Raw genomic sequence first — 23,273 nt, 5'->3', positions numbered from 1 at the left:
GCATACTAGAATCTAGTTGTCGATTTTCTAGACATGACTTTACTTTGTCAAATATGCTGACCCTCTGGTTTTTCCATGAAGTGACTCAAGACTGATAAGTTCTTCAAAGATGCTAAAATTACCATCAATTTCTCTTATAAAAATGCATAATTGGGCTACATCACATATGTCAGCGGATTCGTCCAAGGTTAAAGAAAAGAAAGAACAAGCATGAACATGGCAATAACATCATGGGAAAGTTCTTTGATCGTCTTGTAATTGTTTGCTTGGACGGAGCAATTTGGTTTACTTTTCTTTCAACATTCTTATCACCAAGACATTTTGCAAAATTTTCGAGACAGGGCTTAACAACTTCCTCTCCATCAGAGAAAGGCTTGTGTTTTTTAGCCAACACAAAGGCAATTTCATAAGACGCCTCCAGCATTGTCTTTCGTTTCACAAATATATTTTGTCTCTTTTTTATTTCTTCCTTTTTCTTAACCACCTATTCTTTCCGCAACTCAGACCCAGGAACTAACTTCAGTTTTTCTTCTAATTCAGCTTGATGTTTTCTATAGTGTCTGTTAAGATCATGTCTTCTATTATCTGAGAGAGTGCTTTCACAAACAATGCACAACGGTTTTCCTGAAGGACCCGCAATAAATAAGAACTCATTTTCCCACAGTTGATTAAACTGGCGCTTGCTATCACCTTCTGCTTTTCTTCTGCTCATTTTCTTTTGCAGAGTAATAGGTAACTGACTGTAAAAAAAATTATTTCAAAAAGTAAATCTTATTATTAAATAATTTATTTAAATTATTTTATCGTTTTAAACATTATGAACATTCAAAAACAGTTCTACAAGTTTAAAATAAGATTCCTGTTTTCATGAAAGCCTAATACAGTTCTATAAGTTTAAAAATCATATATATAATTTTTTTTTCATAGAGAGTTTTCGTCTCTCTCTCTCGTAATATATTATGTCCAATGAAATATGAGATCGCTTCCTGCCATAATCAGCTGGCAATCACACACACAACCCAAACATCCTCATTACGAAAGCTTTGCTGATGATCAGTTCAATTTTAGGAATAAACCTACTATACGTAAATCAAAAGGAAAGATATTGTATAAAAAAACATATAAACACACACATACAAATACACCGAATAATTGCAAGTTTCAGTAATCAGCAAATTAGGGGAGCGGGCAAGAACTTGACATACGCGTTCAAAATGAAAAAAATTATTTTTAAATTTACAGAACTATATTAAGCCTTCATGAAAACAGAAATCTTATCTTATACTTAAAGAACTGTTAATAAAAACATATAAGTTCGAAAATACAGAATTTTTCACTCACATCGAATCAGAAGTTCATCGAATGTTTTGACACGAGAGCCAGCTGTAAACTGATTGAGTAACTGGTGACGCATGTCAGCATTTGCCGGTGCCTGTTGCTTCAAGATCAAACAAGTATAATAAGTGCGCACTCTAGAATTCAGACGTAGGTTAATTGTGTGTTTATATATATATATGTGTAAATCGTATACAATTTTTTTTTTAAATTTTTCTCTGGGGTTCAGTGCGCCACTTCTAATCATGCAATGCGCCATAGGTTGGCCACCCCTGATATACGTAATAGAATTTTATTTCTTCTCTAGTTTGAATTTGAAATAGGACGTTAGGTGGATAGTGTGTGAGTCATGTTGTATGTAATTCACACACACACACACACACACAAAAAAAAAGGTTCAATTAAACTCAATCAAGTAACAGTCAAATGAGACAAGCAATCATCATATTATCGTTAAATGTAGTGATTATTACTAATAAAGAAATACAAATTAGTAAATTATGTATAAAAATATTACAAACAAAATATATTTCAACAGTGTACAAAACAACTGACGTCACAAACGAAGTCGGTCTAATAAATACATTTTTCATCCTAATCAGAATACATTTGGAGAAAACCTTTATGCAATCTTTTGACCTTTTGTGGAAAAGACGTACGAAGGTGACACGGTTTTTCATTCCATAAAACCAGCAAACCAATCACAGAACACTCCTAATCTACACCTTGACCAATGACAAACATTCATTGTCTCGCCATGGAAAGATCTGGATTCGAATTCCATCTTGGACGCGAACAACCTTTATGAGGGCTTTTCAAATGAAGATGATTTAGCTGGTTTCATACAGAGTTTTTCCTCGTGGGAAACCAGAAGAACATGCACAAATTATAAACATAATTTGTGCATTAGTCTCATAGCCTTACCGGATTTCGCCGTGATTTCATACAGATCATATTCTACATTTTGCGGATGCGAATAAACAAAACAAAAATAATAATAATAATAATAAATAATAAATAATGCATTTTTTATTTATTTTTGAACTATTTGTTCTTGCATTGCCAAAAGTTTTTAGGTTGCTAATGCAACGAGTTTATGGAGAGGAAAATGCTGCTTGTAGATAGACAACAATTTAAAAAATAAAATAAAATAAAATAAAAATACGAATCTCATCCATGAAAAGTTTGAATTTTTGAGTTTTCAACATGATATATACTATACATTTTTTCTAAAAAAAAATGACTGCTTAAAACCGCCTTAGATAACATTATTAGCTACATTTATGAGGCAGTGTATTACAGACATAATACTTAGGAGCCTTCGTAGCTCAATCTGTTTCAACAAACTCTTTTGTCAGGAAAGACCTGCGTTAGTGAAGTGAAGACCTCTGTCTACCAATTACCCAAAATTTTGAGCCACATATTCCCTTTAGGGAATGAAAGGCATTTTACAAGTGTGGGTTTACAAGAAAAAAAAATAATGAAGCATGTGTATTATCAACATGCAGCAAAGATCTGAATAATGAAATACTCTTTACTGCCTGCCTTCATAGAACGTTTTCCAATGCATACATTTGGAATAGCGCTTTAAATCGTTACTGCCTCCTCCCTTCCTCAAATCCTCCCAAATTACTATATTCTTGATCAATTCTTATAACTGCTTATACAATATAAAATACTGGATAAGTAGTTGAAAGAACATTCTAATTTAGACCACTGACTGGAAGGAAGGCAACCAGTCAACAGCACCTGTCATCGGCTCACTGTGAAACACAACTCATTGTGATCTTAATAAGAAAAACAACCATTCAGTCCAACAACAAGCTCGCTCCAAAAGCGGCAGACTGCGTGTGTGTTTGTCGTATAATGTAGTGTCGAATCCGCAGCTTACACTTTCGTATCCTCCTCACGTTATGAAGGTCACGGTCGATCCACTGACTGCCGTAAGATAACCGTGACATTACATAGAGATCATACAGCGCAATTCTTTGGTGACCCTGCAGCCAACAGAGGGCAATCTCAAGGATATTTCTGCAGAACAAAGGGTACAAGTTCCTATAAAGAGACTAGAGATCGCCACCCGATCTTATTTGGTTTTGAAACGTCACAATAATGCTTTTATGCTGTTGTTCAAATATCAGACTGGTGCGGATAGTAACGATGAAAAAGAAGAAATAGTGCGAAATGGCTCTTAAGACTTTATTAAGACTCAGACTAAAACTCTTTTGTAAAAATTGTAATATCTTTATTAAAATCTAATAAATCATAACTACACTTCTGATACTAAAATCATTTTATTAGAAATATTTTATTGATAATTTTAAGTCGTTATTTTAATCTTTAAAACAGAATAGTTACAAATGTGTAACACTTATTACATTAATTTCACCACCAGTATCTGTAGCATGTTATTCCGTGCTAATAAAACCCAATCCTGCCTTATTTCTCACTAAAAAGAAATCTGTTTACATTTTTCACCAATACCTTGAAGGTATTACTTCACCTCTAAACAACTATTAAATCTGTACCAATTATAAATCGGTCTAACTACTCAATATTATCCCGAGTTTAGGTATGGTGTCCCTAAGAGTCCCTAAAATACTTGACTCAGTACAAGACAAGAGAGAAGACCAATTAGGCTGATTAATGACCCTTCTCTCACTAATTTCCTCGACTCTTTCACAATCGACATTCCATTTTTGCTATTTGCATTTTCTATAAATATTTCCTTGGACGTTGTTCATCAGAATTGGCATTCAATAATTCCCCCCACTCCCCTCTAAATGTTTTAAAACACGCGAGGCATCTATTCAATACTCTTTCACAGTTCAACTCGCTGAACAATTCCCCAACCCCCTTCATTCATTCCTTCTACTGCTGTCTTTTTTGGAACAGTCTTTCCGCTTATGTATTCCCTAAAGAGTTCGATCTATAGGTCTTCAAATCCAACGGTAACGAATCACTTTCTGCCCATCTCTAGTAATGATGTTCACGAGAGTTTGGACACCCTCTGTGGACGGAATTACTAATTCCTTCCCCCGCTTTGACTGAACACATTTCATTGAAATTTATTTTCGTGATGTTTACGAAAATTCGTATAATTTTTGTTTAAATTGAACCTTTTTTTAACTATAAAATCAAACCAAATCAAAAAAAAATTATTAGTTACGAATGATCTAAGAGTACATTTGGGAACAAAAACCGCCCTCTAGTTTCATTTATTGTAATGATACTACAACAATGATCGTGCAGAAGACAATTTTTTATAACTGTAGCTAAATATTTCCATATTTTTCTCCTTTCTATTTGAAGGACTAAATTTTTTCATGTATTCATCCCGTCTTTTCTTTATTCCAGGTAACAAATTTAGAGTGCTATGCATGTTTTGTTTATAACTAATTTTTAATTTTTTTATCATTTCATGCTTTCAAATAACCTTATTTTTTAAATATTCCACGGAGTTTAAGTTGATTCATTGATTCTTACTTTCTTTTTTTTTTTTTTTTTCTTGATTTGTTTCACTGCAGCTACCACGGTCGCTAAGGTTTTTCACTTCGGCTTCATAACTAATTATATTCCTTACTCTTCTAACGCCCTTTTTGTATTTTTTGGTCAAGCTATTGCCAGTCGTGGTTACAAGTAAATTAAAGTAAAGTGAGAATTAAAGGTAGGGCGTGAATTCAAAATATTAAAGGCCTAATATACAACCGTAAATGGATGAATGTAGGTAGGTGATAAATGGGTGTATGGCAAGTAGATATTTCAAATGACGGGAATATCGTTTGCACCTTTCTAATGCCAATGTGCTCTCAAGGCAGGTCAAGGAAATGGGAGGGGGAAAAGAGTGAAAACTCGTTCTGACCATTTCCGTTTATGTCCACATTGATCACGCCTTGGTTATCAATTCTAACAGTAACGATTTTATGGAGCTAATATACGCATTACTGAGCTTACCAGAGTAACTAGAGACGTCATTACTGCTTGTATACTTTATTCCAAATAAATTTTTGTTTGTGGTCGACAAATATATACATTGTTCCTTTGTCCTATCAACCATAAAGGAGAAAATGAAATATTTACGACATTATTCATAATATAATGTAATCTATGTTCAAGTAATGAGAGTTCAAGTAATATAGGTCTCCATTCACGAACAATACCATAACCAGTTCTTTGCCTTTCAACGAAACTGGAATAACGACTGCATTGTGCAAATATACTGTACCTTTTTTTCAACAAAGTACTGTTATTTTGTATTCAATGCATTAAAAAATCAGGGATCGTTTTAAATATCTCTAGCATGCAGATATCAAATTGAAATTAAACACCATGCCACTGGCCGGATATGCAACACTACATTATAAAACCAAACATCGGTTGCATTTAGTTGTGAAATTTGTCCGTTTTATCTATCGCACCACCTACTGCGACTTTCGTTAATAATAGTATATACAACGCTGAATAACTGTCGACTGATTTTATGTTAAGTACAGGAATACAAAAAAAAAAAAAAAAGCGGACGGTATAGTATTCTAATTGCAAATATGCAAAATATGAGGATGGGGGCTAAATTTTGCAGTAACTTCTTTTTTTTTTATTTATTCTTAAACAATAATAATAATAAACATTTATTCTTTCTTACTTTTAAACACTAACTGATTTGAATAAAAATCAGCACGTTTCTCCAAAGAGGTAATCCTTCTACCACAATCAATTTTCTAACATTCGGTACTGTATATTGAAGTCAACTTTATTTGTAGATTTGTCAAACTTAAATTTCATCAGACTCGGTGAGTTGTAAACGAATATGATATCGTATATGTTTTCGTATATTATAAACAATAACAAAAAATCAGAATTACTGATATATCTTTCTTTGTTAGTAATTCCTTCTAAATTTGCAACGTAACGTTATAGAAAACAAACAGCAGTTACTCTTTCTCTCCACTCTTGGCACAAAAAGAGCACGTGGCAGGAAATGATCACGTTGCTAATGATATCACCATTTGATAAATTCATTCAGATAATATATATATATATAAGAAACAAACAAAGTTAAGTTCGGTAACATTGCAAAACGACGGTCTTGAAAAATACACCCTTCCTTATTTAAAAAAAAAATAAAATAAATAAATAAAAAAAAAAAAGAAGAAGAAGCCCTACTCGCTATCTTACTTTTTTTTGTCATAAAATGCAATGATATACTTTAAAGCACAGGTATATGGGTAAGTTATACCACAGATGCATAAAAATTATAAAATAAAATAGATACCACCGTACAGCCAATCATGTTACTAGTTGCCAACTATGGTATACGAGGATCATTTAAAAGCGCTGCACACTGAGCATGGGCGGCCAGTGAGATGATGTGATAGTTTCCATTTTCACTTTCACAACTTTCATAGTTATAAGCTATAAGTGAACAAAAAAAAAAAAAAGGTTGCTCCTTTCTGTTTCTGGTGTTTTTGCTCCGCTAAATAATACTTCAAAAAAATGGACGAAGATTCTGACACAAGTCGGGTATCACACAATGACTAGTGTTTGTGCATTATAACTAAAATCTTAGGTGAAAACAAAAATCAAAGTGAGATTTACGATTTTTCAGTATGAGATTCACGAAATAATCACTCCGTTTTTTATTATTATTATTATTATTATTATTATTATTATTATTATTAAGTAACGAGAGCCAGTACTAAAGTAAAGATAAAGAATTAATCCTTGTATAGTACGCCCACAGATACGAGACCCTTCGACACTTCTGCGCATGTCAACAGAAGAAGAATCCATTCCGATAATAGGGCAATCAATCCATATTGTGGGATGAGTTGTTTATTATTACACGTCGGAAAATTAATTTCCCTTTTATGATCATTGTAGTTTTTAAAGTGATAACTATTTTGCTTGTATAACAGTTGGAAAATTTTACCTATAAAGCACGTGATTTCGCGTATTGTTGACCAATTCGTTCATCGCCTTATTTCTTTCTCCCCTTCAACATGAATTGACTCTTCTTGGCAGTCTTCCAGCTAGAGCTCTCGCTTATGTGATCGAACTTATAAAAGCCATCGTTAAATACTTGATATTTTCTGAGGGTAAAAAAAAATAGAAGACATTACGTTCTCACCACCCCTCGTAATAAGCCAGAAAGATTATATTAAAGATATGTGAATGTATTTTGTTAAATAAATGTTAACCAATCTGTGTATAAATTAAGTTCAGAACTCTGGAGAGAGTTCTGGACTCCAGTACTAAAAGTTATCTCAGCCTTCTACTAGATCTCAACTGATAGCATCATTTAAAAATATTGAGAAAAACGTACATTGAATGACTTGAAATTATATAATATTAAAAAGTGATCGAACTCTCTCTCTCTCTTTCTCTCTCTCTCTCTCTCTCTCTCTCTCTCTCTTTCTTTCTCTATGTGACTTAAGTTGCTGGATTTTCTGAATATTATTAATTCTTATGAGCACCACTTTTTCATCAAAAATTGCATGATTTTGACAACAGAAATTTGTTGTTTTGGATTTAATAATCCATCACATGTTTATTGTGAGCATATGAACTTATCCTTGTAACAAGTAAAATATTAATAATAAATTAATATTTTGCTTGTTTTATTTTATGATAATATGGTTTTGTGCATAGTCCTTGATGCTCATTGTGTTAGAAAACAAATGTGCTAACTAATTTTCGGAGTTGGTTCACATATGCATGTTAGCGTGTCATAAGCGAATGTGCTATCATGAACGCATGTTGGCTATCGTTAATGGGGTGTGTGTGTGTGTGTGTCCATAAACCTACCAGCAGTCGTGATTCACTAAATTTAACCTAATTCGGCTCTGATGTTCCGGTTTATTGGAGAATGCAGATGTATTGTTATTTTCGAGTTGAAAATAATTATAGCCGCATAAATGTTGCGATGTTGTTTTTGTACCAAACATTTTCTGTTGTGAACTTAATATTAATATAATTAAAATGATTCAAAACTCCAGCAGTTTAGAAAGAGTACGGTTTACATTATATTACCGTTCAAGCAAATTTGTGTGTGTGTGTGTGTGTGTGTGTGTGTGTGGCTGGAGGGGGTGGGGTATCAATTTTGCTTTGCTTCTAGTTGCGTGCTTTTTGCTTAGGAAATTGAGTGATTAGCAATCAACATTCTCATCCTTGTTCTTTTAACTCTCAGAGGCCGATATAATGAGTTTATTAACCCACGGACTTATAAAACAAACATTATTTTCCTTAATTTCTGTTTCTAGTTCGAATGTCCAACATAAAGAAATCGTCAGGATGATGGTCTTGTATGTTTGCAAATCGAGCTTGTACAATGACGTGAGTAGATCAGGATCGGACATTGGAGAGAACATAGGAGAGTCTGTACCGATAGAACAGTCGCTGCTGCTAGACTATATCTTTGTGATATCACAAAACCAAACTCCCAGGCCAACATGGCTATCCCTCATAAATATGAAATAGTCCCAGTTCTCTGTGACACTCAAGTTCCCTCTCACGATCTCTCATCCGGGGGATCTCTCTCTCTCTCTCTCTCGCTCAGATCTGAATAGAATACTGCTGTTAAAAAATATTTCTTTCAGAATTCAGGATTGATTTGTATTCATTTCAAGTGTATATTCGAATATAGTGAAACAAATTAACTGAACTCATTTTATTAACAGATTAATAAAATGAGTTCAGTGAGCGTCTGTAAGTCTGACTGTTCTCTGTAACTTAACTTCATAACCCTGGTTGCTTGTATCGCTTTCCCAACTACTCACCATCACAAGCCATCTATACTTCGGCTTGAGAGGAATTCCTTTTTATGGAGAAGGCGAATAGAGTCACAGACATGAAAGATTGTATTCGACTTCCATGAGTGCACATCTCCGATTCTTATTAGCTGGTGACGTGTGATGGACAGCTAATAAAAACTAATAAAAATGGGCATATAAAAGTAAAGCGCTCTTTTCATCGCGCTTACCTTGTCACGACAATGAATGTATTCCAAGTTAAAGAACGGCATTATATATTAACAGGAAAAGTAATTCGACGAAAAGTAAACAGATAGGTAAGTAAACGGCTAATAGATATCACTCCAAGAAAGATATTTTTCCCACATGCAAATTTAATAAAGGCGCTGATCTACATACACTTTAAAAAAAAAAAAAAAAATTTGATTCCTTTCCATTAAAGGTAAATCTAAACATAAAACTATCGTGCCCTCAAGGTCATTATGCTTACCACGTAGATAAGTATAATAGATAAACATATATAAATATTTTTCGGTTACCGATGGTTTTTGTGTTCGTGCAGATGATGGATAGATTTTAGTTTTGCTTTCAATTTACAATATTAATGAACAAATGTGCTATTAATTTTGGGATTATTGTCCTAAAAATCTGATCTATCTGGAAACCATTATTTACAATAGACTGAAAAGTGTTTTTCATTGCAATGGTCGACATCTTTTACCCGATGCAATTTTGAAAGAGTTCAAGAACTTGACTCTGAAATCTTCCTCACCTACCCTACAGTCCGGCCTCGTCCAAAGTAATTATCACTTTTTGGTTTTCTTAAAAATATATTTCATCAAATCAAAAAATACGGGTGCATATTGGCTATAGGAAATCGGAAATGCTCTTCTCAGACAGCATTTAAAAGCTTGCGGGCCAATTTATCAAATGCTTAGTAAGACAACGGTACTACTACGAGATAACTTTAAAGTTTTTACATTTTAACAGCTTTAATAAATATTAAACTGTCTTTACTTTTTGATTTATTCCCATAGTTTAAACTATGCCTGGATTCGCAATGCCATTACATTCAAAACGAATACAATTTGTATAATCTTGATAGAATTAATAAAAGTTCATTTTATAATTTCTCTGAACAACAGCATGCGAAATCAGCTTGAGCTCTTACTCGGGGTCCCTTTATTTGCAATAAACGGCAGTGTTTCAAGAACCCTCAAAGAAGCGCTGCGAATTTGGCGTTGCATTAAGGAGATTATTACTGTGCTTTTATTCCCTGGGACATGTATTGAGAATAAAAGGTTGTCATCTTGTCTTGCATGATCATCTGGGTTACCTAAGTGGACCATCTATTTCTATCATTTCGAATGATGTTCAGAACATAGTGAAAACAAAACCAAACACATAAAAACATGACATAACAAGACCATAAATGTCAGAGGCGCGCTTCCTAATACTACAATAAAATTCATTAATAAAGACAAGAAAGTGGCGCACCTTTATTCATTAGCCTAGGAACCTTACATCATTACTATCTACACGTTTACCCAATTTCCAATGAAGACTGTTGTTCTTTCCCCTCCTTCCATATACTGAAAATTTTCTCCTACATTTAGTCTGTAAAAACCCTTTTATCAGCTCATGTGTTTATGTTTGTCACATTTCCGCCCATCCATCTATCAATTTTTGCAACCCATAAATCTTCAACCTATCCTGATAAATATTCCACAGACCTGAAACCATCTTGACCGCCTGCCTCTGAATCCTCTCAACCACTTCCACATCCTCAAGAAATCCAGGCGACCAAATCTAAGCACAATAGTTAAAATGTATCCCCCCCCCATTAGTCAACGTATTTCTAAGCATCCAGTTGATCCGCTGTTAACCCCATCCTCCTAAATCCCTGGTCTAATTACTAGAAGTGAATCCCCATCAATGTAATATAAAAATCGAAACCTTTTCAATTCAAAGTGCATAACTCTACATTTTGTCACATTGAAAGAAAAACAATTATTCGAGTCGTCCTGAAGGTTCTCTACATCTCTTATTTACCATTGCCCTCCCGAACTTAGCATTATCAGCAAACAACTGATTATTACTCATTAAATTGCATTAATACAGATATTAAGCAACAATGAAACAGATATTAATGGCAGTAGTATTAATGCATTAGTATAATTCATCCATTGATGAAGAAACAACTTAAACATATGTACAGGTATGAACTGTATATCAAAATTAACGAAATTCATCGTACAACATTTGTTATCCCATGCATATAATATCTCAAACTATTCTTTGTATTGCTCGTCACTTAATTACCGTAGTAATTCAATAGTTAATTCTACTTTTTTTTTCTGACACAAAACTACGCCGTGGAAAGGTGGGGGGGGGGGGGACAAGATTCGACAAGAATTTTTTTATCACACGTTAACATGATGACTCGATGAATCATTTGTTTAAAAATAAATTTTTGGTGTTGCCGAACTACCTTCATTTCTGATAGGTTGTCCCTCAAGGTCTTTACGCAGCAATCTCGTGAATTCGATAATCACACGTAAACATAGTTACATAGAGATGAAAATCAGATAGTCTCTGTTTCATAAATATTAGCAAACAAGGAACAAATTACATCATTTATAATGAGAAATAATTCATCTAAGAATGATATTTATGTGATCGTTTAATGAGTGTAATGTGTACACATGCCATTGTTCTTTCATATACAAAGTTTAAACATTTGCATTAGTTAAAAACGTGAAGTGTCAACAAATAAATAATTCCCTTGGTCATTAAGGTAAAGCTAATCAAAAATAAAAACAGAATTAGTGATTTACCACCCTAACAAAAGGTAGGAAGTTATGGGACAACTGTACATACGGGCAAATTCTCTTTATTGACATAAGTTAACAGCGTGCTGACAATTAACAGCAATTACTACAGCTCTTGGCTATAATAACTGCCTTCAAGTCGTTATGGAAGACTTCCTACTAATTTCAAGTAGAAAGTTGATTGAGCCCCACTTTAAAGCATTGGTAAATGTTTATAATTAAAATTTTCTTAATGGAAAGAGCTGTCTTGGCCTGTCCATGAAGTTTCTACTGTCCTGGCCAAATGTTATTCTCATCAAACCACGTGATTACGAGTATAATCAGTTTGTACCGTGGAGCAACAACGTGTATTCGTTGTTAATAAACCCCTGTTATTCACCTAATTGGTTGTATCTTAGGCCGTGTCCCCCCCCCCCTCCTCCGGTATATTCTTCAGCACGTTACAACTATGGTCTTGAAAATATTAAATCCTACGTAATAGCATACAACATTTTCCTCAAATTTCTAGGCTATTTCGTATGGTTTTTGAGGCTCTGACTGCATGTATTGAAGAGCTCAAAGCTTTCAACTACATAGCGTTTTACAATATGATAGATCTCTCTCTTTCCTTCTTAATCCTTATATAAAATGTATTTTTACGCCTGAGGAGAAATGCTAATTACTTGTCCCTCCTCCAGCTAAAAACCAATTTCTAGTTTTTATTTTTAATTTAGAAGCAATTTTTTTCAAAAGCAATATGTATTTAAAAAACAGACGTTATTTATTTGTAAAGATCGTTGCTCTTGTACATTTGCCGTACCCTGAGCAAGTGCTTCGCTCAGGTCACTGCGCTGCTTAAAGAATAGGCCTCTCTGATAAAGTACTAAGAGTACATATTTACAAAAGTTGTGTTTGTCCCTCTTGGTATGGGAAATATTTATTAAAGTCCATAAATACATTAAAAGATTATGACCTGCCTGTGAGCCTGGCCTTCCGTTCGTCGGTAATATAGTGTCAAAACATAAACCATCGTATGTGCTGATGCCATGAATTGTAGGGAGAGAAGAAATTATCCACATATATGGCTTAGCTAAGCTAAGAATTTCTTACAGCATATTTTATGCTTAACACGAACAACATGAAAAGCCAAATACAAATAAATAAATGGCATGCAAAATAAAAAATAAATGCAAACTATTTTATAAAAGAAAACTACTTTATGAAATATGCGTGACTTCAGTGCTAACTATGCTGTCCATTTCTAATTGGTTGTATCTTAGGCCGTGTCTCTTCCCCCCCCCCCTCCTCCGGTATATTCTTCAGCACGTTACAACTATGGTCTTGAAAATATTAAATCCTACGTAATAGCATACAACATTTTCCTTAAATTTCTAGGCTATTCCGTATGGTTTTTGAGGCTCTGACTGCATGTATTGAAGAGCTCAAAGCTTCATTCATTGAACTTTTCTCCTCAAATATGACATTTGTACATATAATGTATGTCTACTCATTTATTGTTTATACAATTCTCCCAGTGCAAAAATCATTCTGATTTTTTTTTATTTCTTTAAAATTTATTTGCTGCAGTCCCGTTTTCCTAATAGTGAATTTACTTGCAGATTTCGATGTATGAATACGTAACTTCAACTAGCTTCCTTTCCAGGCTGTACTGACCAATAAGAAGAAACTCCAAGGCATTTATCATCCCAACACAAACCTATTAGAAAGTAATAGACAATCTTGATCACTCACGAAACATCCTTGATCTCTTTCTCACCAATAATCTTTCTAAGTACACTGTGAATGTTGTTAGTCCTCCATACAATTCACAACATAATGTAATATTGATTTTTTTCTACACATAGGAACTCCTCTTTGGCAGTATTTCCTCTTTGGTCCACTGCTTTCACCTTTTGATCCAAATATTTGAAGAAAGTGCATCAATTAAATACGTTTTATAAATATGAAAATGTTTATTCCCCATTTCACTAAATTCTGGTAACTATAACTTGTCTAAGAATGTGACCCCAACTGTTCAAGACAAGAATAAATCAATCCCGTTGTTAGTGGATGTCATCTAAAATTCGAACTTCCTTTCTCACCCATATTTAAGCTCATAGTAGTTGCAAAGAAATTATAATCACGTGGAAAACTAATTATGAAAGGGACAAAAAGCAGGAAATGATTTGAATTTTATTCTAGTGGTAGTTATCTTTTCTATAATCTCTTGTCTGAACAAGTGGTCACCACTTTTTTGTCTATCCCAATATATTTTCACCTCCATTCAAATAATTCTATTCCATCACTGCCTACAAAAAAAAAAATAATAATAAAATAAAATAAAAAACTTCCGGCTTTCATTTTGCCTCCAACTTCTGTTCTGATGATATACATAAACGCAACACAGAATTATGACTAAATATTGGAAAATATATTGGTACTGATTCCATTAGATGTCGAATGATATCCGTGTGGATTTTCATCCATGATATCTGCAAGGCACCCTACAGTTCTTGATGGAAGAGGATGCGATGTCTATACCTCTCAGAGCGCGTTCAGAACACTGTACATCTATTCGAACGGATTAAAATCCTATAAATTTGCCAAACATTTACTATGACTTAGGTCCTTAGTGGTCCGTGTACCAATTCCTTGCAGTTAAATGATGAATTATCGTCCTAGTAGACTATCCATTCGGTATGGTCTGCAATGAACTGCCGGTAGTCCACAGCGGCCATACGCTGGTCAATATGCAAATGGCAGCTTAATTCCGATCAGCAGGGCTTACCATAGTACCACCGAACCAAACTGGATGGTGGATACCATATATGAGAAATTAGACCCGTATTGTTTATGCCATGTGAACAATACGGTTCTAATCCATCGGTATGGTTCATTTGAAACAATTTATAAGAGCAACGTATGGCTGGTCATCAGTTGCTTCCGACGGAGACCTTCGGTAAGGAGATGGTCTCTATGCCTTCTGCTGTAGAACCCATATGTCAAAGAACGACGTCGGATGGGATATTGTTCCTACACTACACTCCCCATCTTGTTTTCTTACCTCATCTGATAACGTCATTTGTCGTTTAGTCTATACGAGTCTCTGCATGCACCTTTTACCCATGGGCATACAACTTTTTTTTCCCCCCTTCAGTGTTTCGTTGACGTATCTCGCCTGTTTGCGCCAGATGATCATACTCTTTTTGAATTATGTGATACCTTTACAATTTCCTATGACTGAAATGTAACACTTTGGTTTACAGCGCATATCCCCAACTACATTATGGTTTTATTCTACGGTAGCCTGGCCGTCTTCCGCTCTGGATAAGGATAATCACAATTTAATTTTGCAAGAGAGAGGGTTAATGTTCTCCCATCCAAACACCTAATGTATAATGTCTCATTTGACTTATTTTTTTTGTATCACAAAGAGATAAGAACCTTGGCCAATCTTGATATCAAAATCTTCTATGCCTGATGAAATTTCTCCTGATGTTCTGAGGGTTGGTTTTGCTGTGAATGACTTTTGTTTTTGTCGCTTTTTTATACTGTCTGTTTCATTAATATCTACCCTAGTAAATACACACACACACACACAAAAAAAAAAAACTAAATACGTACTACACTGATATGAATATGTGGTTAGTCTTTAGGGACTAACTACATATTAAGGTGTGTGTGTGTGTGAGAGAGAGAGAAACTGTTCGAGTTTAGAAATTGTAAACACTTTTCCCCATCGCACACACGGACAAGTACATCCTTATACTGGGCCGTAAAGTAAGAACGAGAGAGAGAGAGAGAGAGAGAGAGAGAGACGGACAATTCTGGATGGAGTGAGAATTTCCCCATCTCACAGTGCGTGCACTACGACGTCGCTTTATTGGAAGTAAAGGAAGTGCATCGAAATAAAACGGTTATTGCATTTACTAGCAGATTATGAGCCGCACCGTTTGAATTCAATAACAAGTTACTGCCACAATTCGGTCTTACTCCAGCACAATTTCAGTCTGGAGATTAAGATTATGGTGTTATAAAAAAAATACAAAGTAAAGGGCTTGGGTTATTCAAAATCTCTGTCGTATACCGTTTCGTAGTACTGTCGAAGAGCAGCACATACTTGCATTTGAAAGAGCCTCCATGATGCCCTCGCGGGAATGATAGACTGCTCTTTGGTTAGAAATATGGGGATTTGAATCCCATCTAAGAGGTGAGGAACTTTTGTAGATGAATTTCAATGAAAGTGAGATACCGATTTCATAGTGATGGCAAGATTTTTCACCATCTCGGAAACTTGGGATTTTCATCCCGCAAAATAAGCAAACCAGCCGGAGAACCCACATAATTAACAGGCATAATATTACTAACCCCACAGTTAGCGCTTCAGTATAATTCTTAACCAGTCTTTGGTTTAAATACCTAGATTGGAAAGTCTGAGGTGAGGAACATTTATGAGTCATTCGCTCAAGAGTAAATTAGTCATTTTCATACGAAGATGACGCAGATTTTCTTTCCGGAAAAGAAACAAATTGCATACCGAACACACTCGATATATAATAACAACTCACCTCGCTCGTAGTTCGAACACTATTAATGTGCCACTTCAGGATCTTGTTACCGAACGCGGTAAGCAGGTATGAAATTCATATATTGGTTAGATTTTTTTTTTCTTTTGTATACTCGTAATAAATTTTCAGAGACAGTTTTAGACACATTTATGGTGACGTAGTGGGATTCGAACCCGCAGCCTATCTGAAGGTGTAAAAGCGAATGACAATGTAACTAATCCTTCTGAGCTTTAAGATGCTGTTGCATTTAACTTGTAATAATACTTATTGTAATAAATCCAAAAGTTTTTTTTAAATATTGTAAATGCTCTGCGATTTATATTTTCAAATGAACATTAGATTTGTTGAAATGTTGCGTGAAATAAAAGTATAGAGTCTTACATCAATTTCTTTCAGTCGCTCAATATGAAAGCAAACTCACTCATTTATCTCCTTGATTTTATGTTTAGCGAAGTACTGTGTATTATACTGTATATTATGCAAAAGTTTTGCAACCGTTATGCTCCAAATATTTCACTGAAAAGAGGAAAATGTCATTAAAGCAGCTCTTCAGTAATCTTCAATAACAGAATGATGGAACAATGGCAGTCACCAGGAATGGATTTAGATAATTACCAGTTTTTGGGAAGAATACGCTTGCGACCATAATCATCCAATGGAAAGGGAAGTAAGGATAATAATTCTGCTGTTGCTGCTGCTGCTGTAGAACTACTCCATCCATTACGGACTAGTTGCGGTCTTTTCTGTTGACATGAAAGAAAGAAAATGTGAAACAACATTGCTTCACAATTTCTTCCGGAGTCATGTCATGAAAACAGATTATTTTAGGCAAGCTGACTTAAAAAAAAAAAAAAAAAGAGCCGCACCGACACTTTGACGGACATCTAAAGTAACGCTAGCAACTGTGATGATCCGACTAAACTAGTTGTCAAGAAACCATCATCAAGAGCTGTAAGATGTGGCGGTCTCTTTTTCTCACTCCAGAGTGTTTTGCTTAGCTGAAAATGTAACTGTCACATCATAAATATTTTTCGGAATTTTGGGATGTTTTAAAAAAATTAACATAAATATGTAACATCGAGTTGACCGCCGATCCGCTAAAAAGGTAACCATTAATCCCCTCAATGAAATGAAATTGTAAACTAACACTCATAAACTATATCAATCGATAGCACAGACAATATAATTAATTTATTGATTTTTGTATGTAATTTAATTACAATTAGAAAATTATAGTAGTGAATAAATAAATAATAATATTTTTAAAAAAATTGCTAACAATATTTCTCTAGCTACAGCGAAAACGTGCTTTGATTAGTGAACTTAACAGCCAATGAGCTCACAGCCAATTATGCTGGGAAAACAACAATCAAAATAGTCCTTTTCTGGAAGTTACTTTTCGCCTGATTCTAAAAAAAAATTGAATAAAATCTCAAAATGACAAAAAATAGCTTGGGATAAGAAATGAATTTGTCCATATTTTTATAATAACAAAAATGTTTTTAAAAAACGACAGGAATCCTTTTAATTTCCTACAGTAGATGTGTTTCCTTTGAATGCGTCTAAAAGTTCCTAAACTGAAAGAGGAATTCATAATCAATTGTTATAAAGGAACACATTTGTAATAGGCCAAGGAATAAAACATTGCCTCAATAAAACACTTATCTCTACTGCAAAACAAACCCGCGGTGATTTAATTAAAAATATTGACTCATGCAGTTCCATTTCCCAACGTGCGTCACTTCGCTAGTATTGCTTGTGTGGTGTAGCACTTTCACGTGTGTACTACATACATGACATGATGTTAATATACTTGCTGGAATAGGAAAATAAGTCGCAAAACATAACATACTTTTACCAATTGCAATGAAGATTCTACGATCTTCTATGAATAAATGTGACTGAAAAAACTGGACTAAAAGAAAAAATTTCATATCTTCTCATTATGTGAAGAGATTATTGTGTATATTCCGATACACAATAAAAACACAATTTGTGTGGGCAAAACCATTCTATTTTTTTTTTTTGTTTGTTTGTTTTGTTATTGTTGTCCAAGTCATCACGATTATTGCATTCAACTCATTCAATTATTGTTAAAATATATATTTCGCATTTTCATTTTTATTTATTTGGGGAGTGTACCAGTCATCGTTTAAAAATTTGTCCAAGTATCTTAAATATGTATGCATTTATTTTTTATTAAAGTTTTATTTACTTTTTTTTTTTCCAATTAAAATCCTCAGCTTGCTAGAAACTAAGCAGTATGTTTCTTAATCTTTCTTTAGTTGCGGAGTTCTTTTACCCAAAATTGTTTACAGAACTTTCGTAACCCCGGGGAGTCATGAATATACAGAGCAAAGTTTGCTAATCCCCTGTATACAACCCTCAGGATCCAAAACTCATTCAGTCCTCTGGAGCATTCTAAATTGATTCGTCGTTACTTCAAGACAATCCCGAAGACGTCATAATTTCGCAGCACCGTGACAGTTTTATCCAAGCAACTGGAAGTTAGGCTTAAGCTGCTGAACTGGCATTGTCAAGCTGGGATATGTCGCGGCGTGTTAGTACTGCCGTAACATTTGTCTAGCGCCTTTAAATCGATTAGTACTTTAACAAGTGTACTACATACATGACACGTAAACAGAAAATAAGCCTCAATGTTAGCTTCGTGCGCACTGTCGTAATAATAAAAATACATTAACTCGGAAGAGTCCATATTTTACGGACTCCTACTTTACGGAGTCCGTATTAATACTTTTTGAGGTCTCTACTAGCATTAATAAAAGGCGAGTATACGGGCTCTTCGGAGTTTGTGCGTCTTTTAAAATTAAAATCGCGTGCCGAAGATCATAAATGTTTGCCATTGCAAGGTCGCATAAATGCCATCACTGTTTTACTTTATTATTTAAACCAATAGATGGATTATTCATATTCAGAGATGGGTGTAAGATCGTGCGGAGTTTGATCTGATGGGAATATAATGATCTATACCTGAAAGAAAATATTTGTCCATTATTGCAAGATACTTAAAATATCTGTTGCTATTACATGTATTATTCAAATCTGATCAGTCTAATCAAAAGAATCCAGACTGATTTTATTGTTGGAAAAGTTCAATGTTTGGTCTCTGCATTTAATGATCACATATTTAAAAAGTTTTTGATCGTCAGTATACCAACGAAAGAACGTCAAGTATACAAACCCAAAGTGATCTGGGTTATTTTATTTTATTTTTTCGATTACTTTTAATTCATAAGACCTTTTGTAATAGATGGATTTATTCCCTCTGAATAATATCTGTTACGCAATATCCGGAAAATGCAATAAAAGTTGATATTCAGAGAATGAAAACTTCAGTCATGACAACGCTCCTGAATCTTGAGCATAACGTATGATGCAATATTTGGACAAATACTGCATCTCTCACTACATTGAGACACTTTCTGTACTCATCAGATTTCAATATTAAATTACGGTAATAGTTCCCTGTGCTTTTATTCTCCAACTTAGAGACCCTTATAATGTAAAGAATTTAGAGGTGTTGATAGCAGAACCACCGCAACGCCAAACCATGTAATGGGGAGAATGGCGATAAAAATACTCTTTGATCCTTAAAAGCTTGTCATGGGAAGAGTCCTTTGATTGCGATTTATTTCCGTGGTGCAGAGTATCGATAAAGAGGATGACGGGCTTTTAGCGATACCGAAAATAATAGCGGGAATGCTATTATTGAACATACTGTGGGAACCTATTTTGAAGGTGAACCTTGCCCTCACCCGCCCTCTCTTAGACCGGGTTGATACAACACTCTGGTTTTTCATACTTCTTTTGATGCTCATTTGATCTAATGCCGCAAGCCACAATATGCCCCTTGTAAAAAAAAAATTAATTATCTGCTGTCCATAACTCTATATATCATTCATATTGCAACATGTATTGTCTTATCACAGTTACCTTGAAATAAGGTCGGCAAACTGTAAGCAGTTATCTCATCTGATAAACTACTCCTCACGATTCTAATTTCAGTCACTGATCACGTACAAGAACCATAAGTTTCACATTTCCCTCCCCTCCAATAACAATTAGTATCAGCGACTAAGATCTCTCTCACGTGCACACAATATTCAGATCCTTAGGAAGAAAAGAGACAAAGATTGTCTACTACTAATTTGACCAGAATACTCCTACCTCCGCATCATATAGAGCACCTTATACTTACATTACAATTCGTTGATCCATCGAGAACAATAACATCAACACAATATTCTAGATGATATGTTTTAAATTAGGTATAATAGAATTAGCAGCCTGTTGGGAGAGCGCGTATCCGCTCTCCTAACAACATATCGTGAATTCGAATCCAAGTGTGGTGCATATGTCTAAATTTCTTTACTTGACAGACTATTTTTCTCATCCCGGTATGAAATCATCATCACCACCACCATTCTACTTACTGAAGCCTGAAGAAAAGGGCCATACTTGGTCTGTATTCAATATTCCAGAATCCACCATTACAACAGATTTACAGTGTTAATGGATAACATTAACAATCTTATGCACTTGTGACATTCGATTAAACGAACATCAAAAGAAGCATAAAAAATGAGAGAGAGAGAGAGAGATGGTGTGATGAAGAAACCCCAATAAACACTCACCCTTCGTATGGAAGAGTGATTATGTAGACAAGAAAATATTCCTTTTGATTAAATTAAATTAATGTTAAAAAAACTATCCTCCTTTGGTCATTTCCGGATATTAATGGATCTTTACTAATATCAGAACTGAACACTTTTCCTCAAACATATTTTTTTCCTTTTTTTTTATCCCCCAAGTGATGATCTAGTGAAACCCGTCTATTAAATATTAATTATCAAACGATTAATGGAGGTTCCGATTATCTGGTAATCGGAACCTCCATTTCTTGGTTGGTGGGGTTGGGAAGACTTGGGTTTGATCCTGTGTATGACGCTAAAACCTTTATCAGGACTTTTCGAATAAAGGCAAGTTAGTCGGTCTCATAATGAGGTTGAGAGTTTTTTTGTTTCGTTTTTTCTCCCAGAAACTCGGGTTTTTCATCCCACAAAAGAAAAAAAAAAAAAAAAAAAGCGACGTCGCAGTCACACACAGTCTATAGATATGGAATTCTGTTGGACAAGGACGGGAAAAAGCAACACACAATTACAAAAACTTCATTTCAGCCTCCGAAGATTTTTCTTTTCGAGAAATAACAATTCGAAAGTTATATTCTACCGCTAAAGTATGTTTGCTTTTTTTAGGGGGGGGGGAACGAGATGTCATTAAAGAAGAGAAAAGCTTTAGTTAACTTTAAAGAATTAAATTCAAGGATAAAAACGACATGAAAGAAAACATAATATTATGGTAGCTCCTTACACTGCACTAAAATGTTTCGATAGCCAAACCTGTATCAGTGTGGAAACTTTGGCACGTGAATCAAATGTAGTATGAACTGATTTTTATTATGATGTGGACTTTAAACCACAACTAAACTTTATACAGGGATGTTTAAGGATCTCCAAGGTCTTCTGCTGGAATATAATATACACTTGTCAGTTCACGCTGCTAGTTCAAATATTTATATCGCACTTTGTACTCTTAGATCCGGCTTAGAATCTCCACGAAGCTATTGTTAACTGTACTGCTTATGACAACGAAGAAAAGAATTCGAAGCCACTTTTTATATACATTAATTTATACATAATTTTTTAAAACTTATTCTTTTAGTAACACTTTTGACTATGTTTTTATGATTGATATTTAACTTTTCTCAGGATGAGCCAATGACGTTAACCATATCGCTGCCTAACTCCCCCCAATAAGACAGGTGGCCCCGTTCCATACAGGGGGGTTTCACAGCATGGGATCCCTTGATTTTTAAGTAATGGTTGTCATTTTCGAAAAAAACTTCTTGAGATTACCATGAATTAATAATTATCAACTCGCGTGATTGATATCAACAACACATACATCGCCAAGAGAACAGACCTGCCAATCAAGCAAGGTTAGGAGCACGATAAATCCGGAGTATGTGCAATAATAAGAAAATTGTAATTAAACGCAGCAAATGAATCACGAGAAAGAATTCATAGGAGAACTTAGTGCAGTTCCTCCACAACAAATCTAATACTGTACCTAACGTGTCAGAGTATATATGTCATTAAGAGAAATTAATAAGCCGTTTCGAATGCTTCAAAGTGATTTTAGAAATTAATATAATAATGAATTATAATTCGAGTCAAGTCCCAATTGTTGCAGATGTGGGGACGTCCCTTTAATAATAAGTAGTCACTTATAACTAAATTGGAGAACAAACGATTAAGTTATAAAAATGTATAATAGCGAGCACAAAAAAAAAAAAAAATCGTTTCCGTTTATGATTACACTTTCAGTGTTTCCGTATAACCCTACGGCTGAAATTCAGAGAAAATGCCAGTCTTTCTCCTTAACGCGAGAGCCGCGAATACTAACGAAGCGTAGTTTAGCCATCAGCCCACACACACACAAAAAAAACTAGTCAAGGACAACTTTATACCTCTTTCCGGTCTCCCTAGCGCAAGGATACAGGTCTAGTAAAGCCTGCTACGCCCCCATGATTGCTGCACCCACCGGAAGTAGTGGTTGGAGCATAGGTTGCAACGTCACTGTTCTGAGTAACTGCGGTGCTCCGGAACTTAACCTTGAGTGACGTTGCACTGGCTGTCAGCCAGTGAAACGAGGGGTAGGTGACATCATTCCCTCCAGCGTGATGAGTCACTATATAAGGAAGCCAGCTAGGCCAATGAGTCATACCCACA

The 23,273-nt window shown here is 34.7% G+C and overlaps 1 long non-coding RNA gene across 1 annotated transcript in view; it reads right to left on the bottom strand.

Annotated features, from left to right (window-relative positions):
• LOC150108664 (uncharacterized) overlaps positions 1-23,273 on the bottom strand; it is a 245,673-nt gene that overhangs the window by 90,101 nt on the left and 132,299 nt on the right. The window lies entirely within an intron of this gene.

This window comes from Typopeltis vanoorti, chromosome 3 (genome assembly GCF_054136105.1).
Source record: "Typopeltis vanoorti isolate ZY-2024b chromosome 3, IOZ_Tvanoo_1.0, whole genome shotgun sequence".
Classification (NCBI taxonomy): Eukaryota; Metazoa; Arthropoda; class Arachnida; order Uropygi; family Thelyphonidae; genus Typopeltis; species Typopeltis vanoorti.
This window is presented reverse-complemented; position numbering and strand designations above follow the sequence as displayed.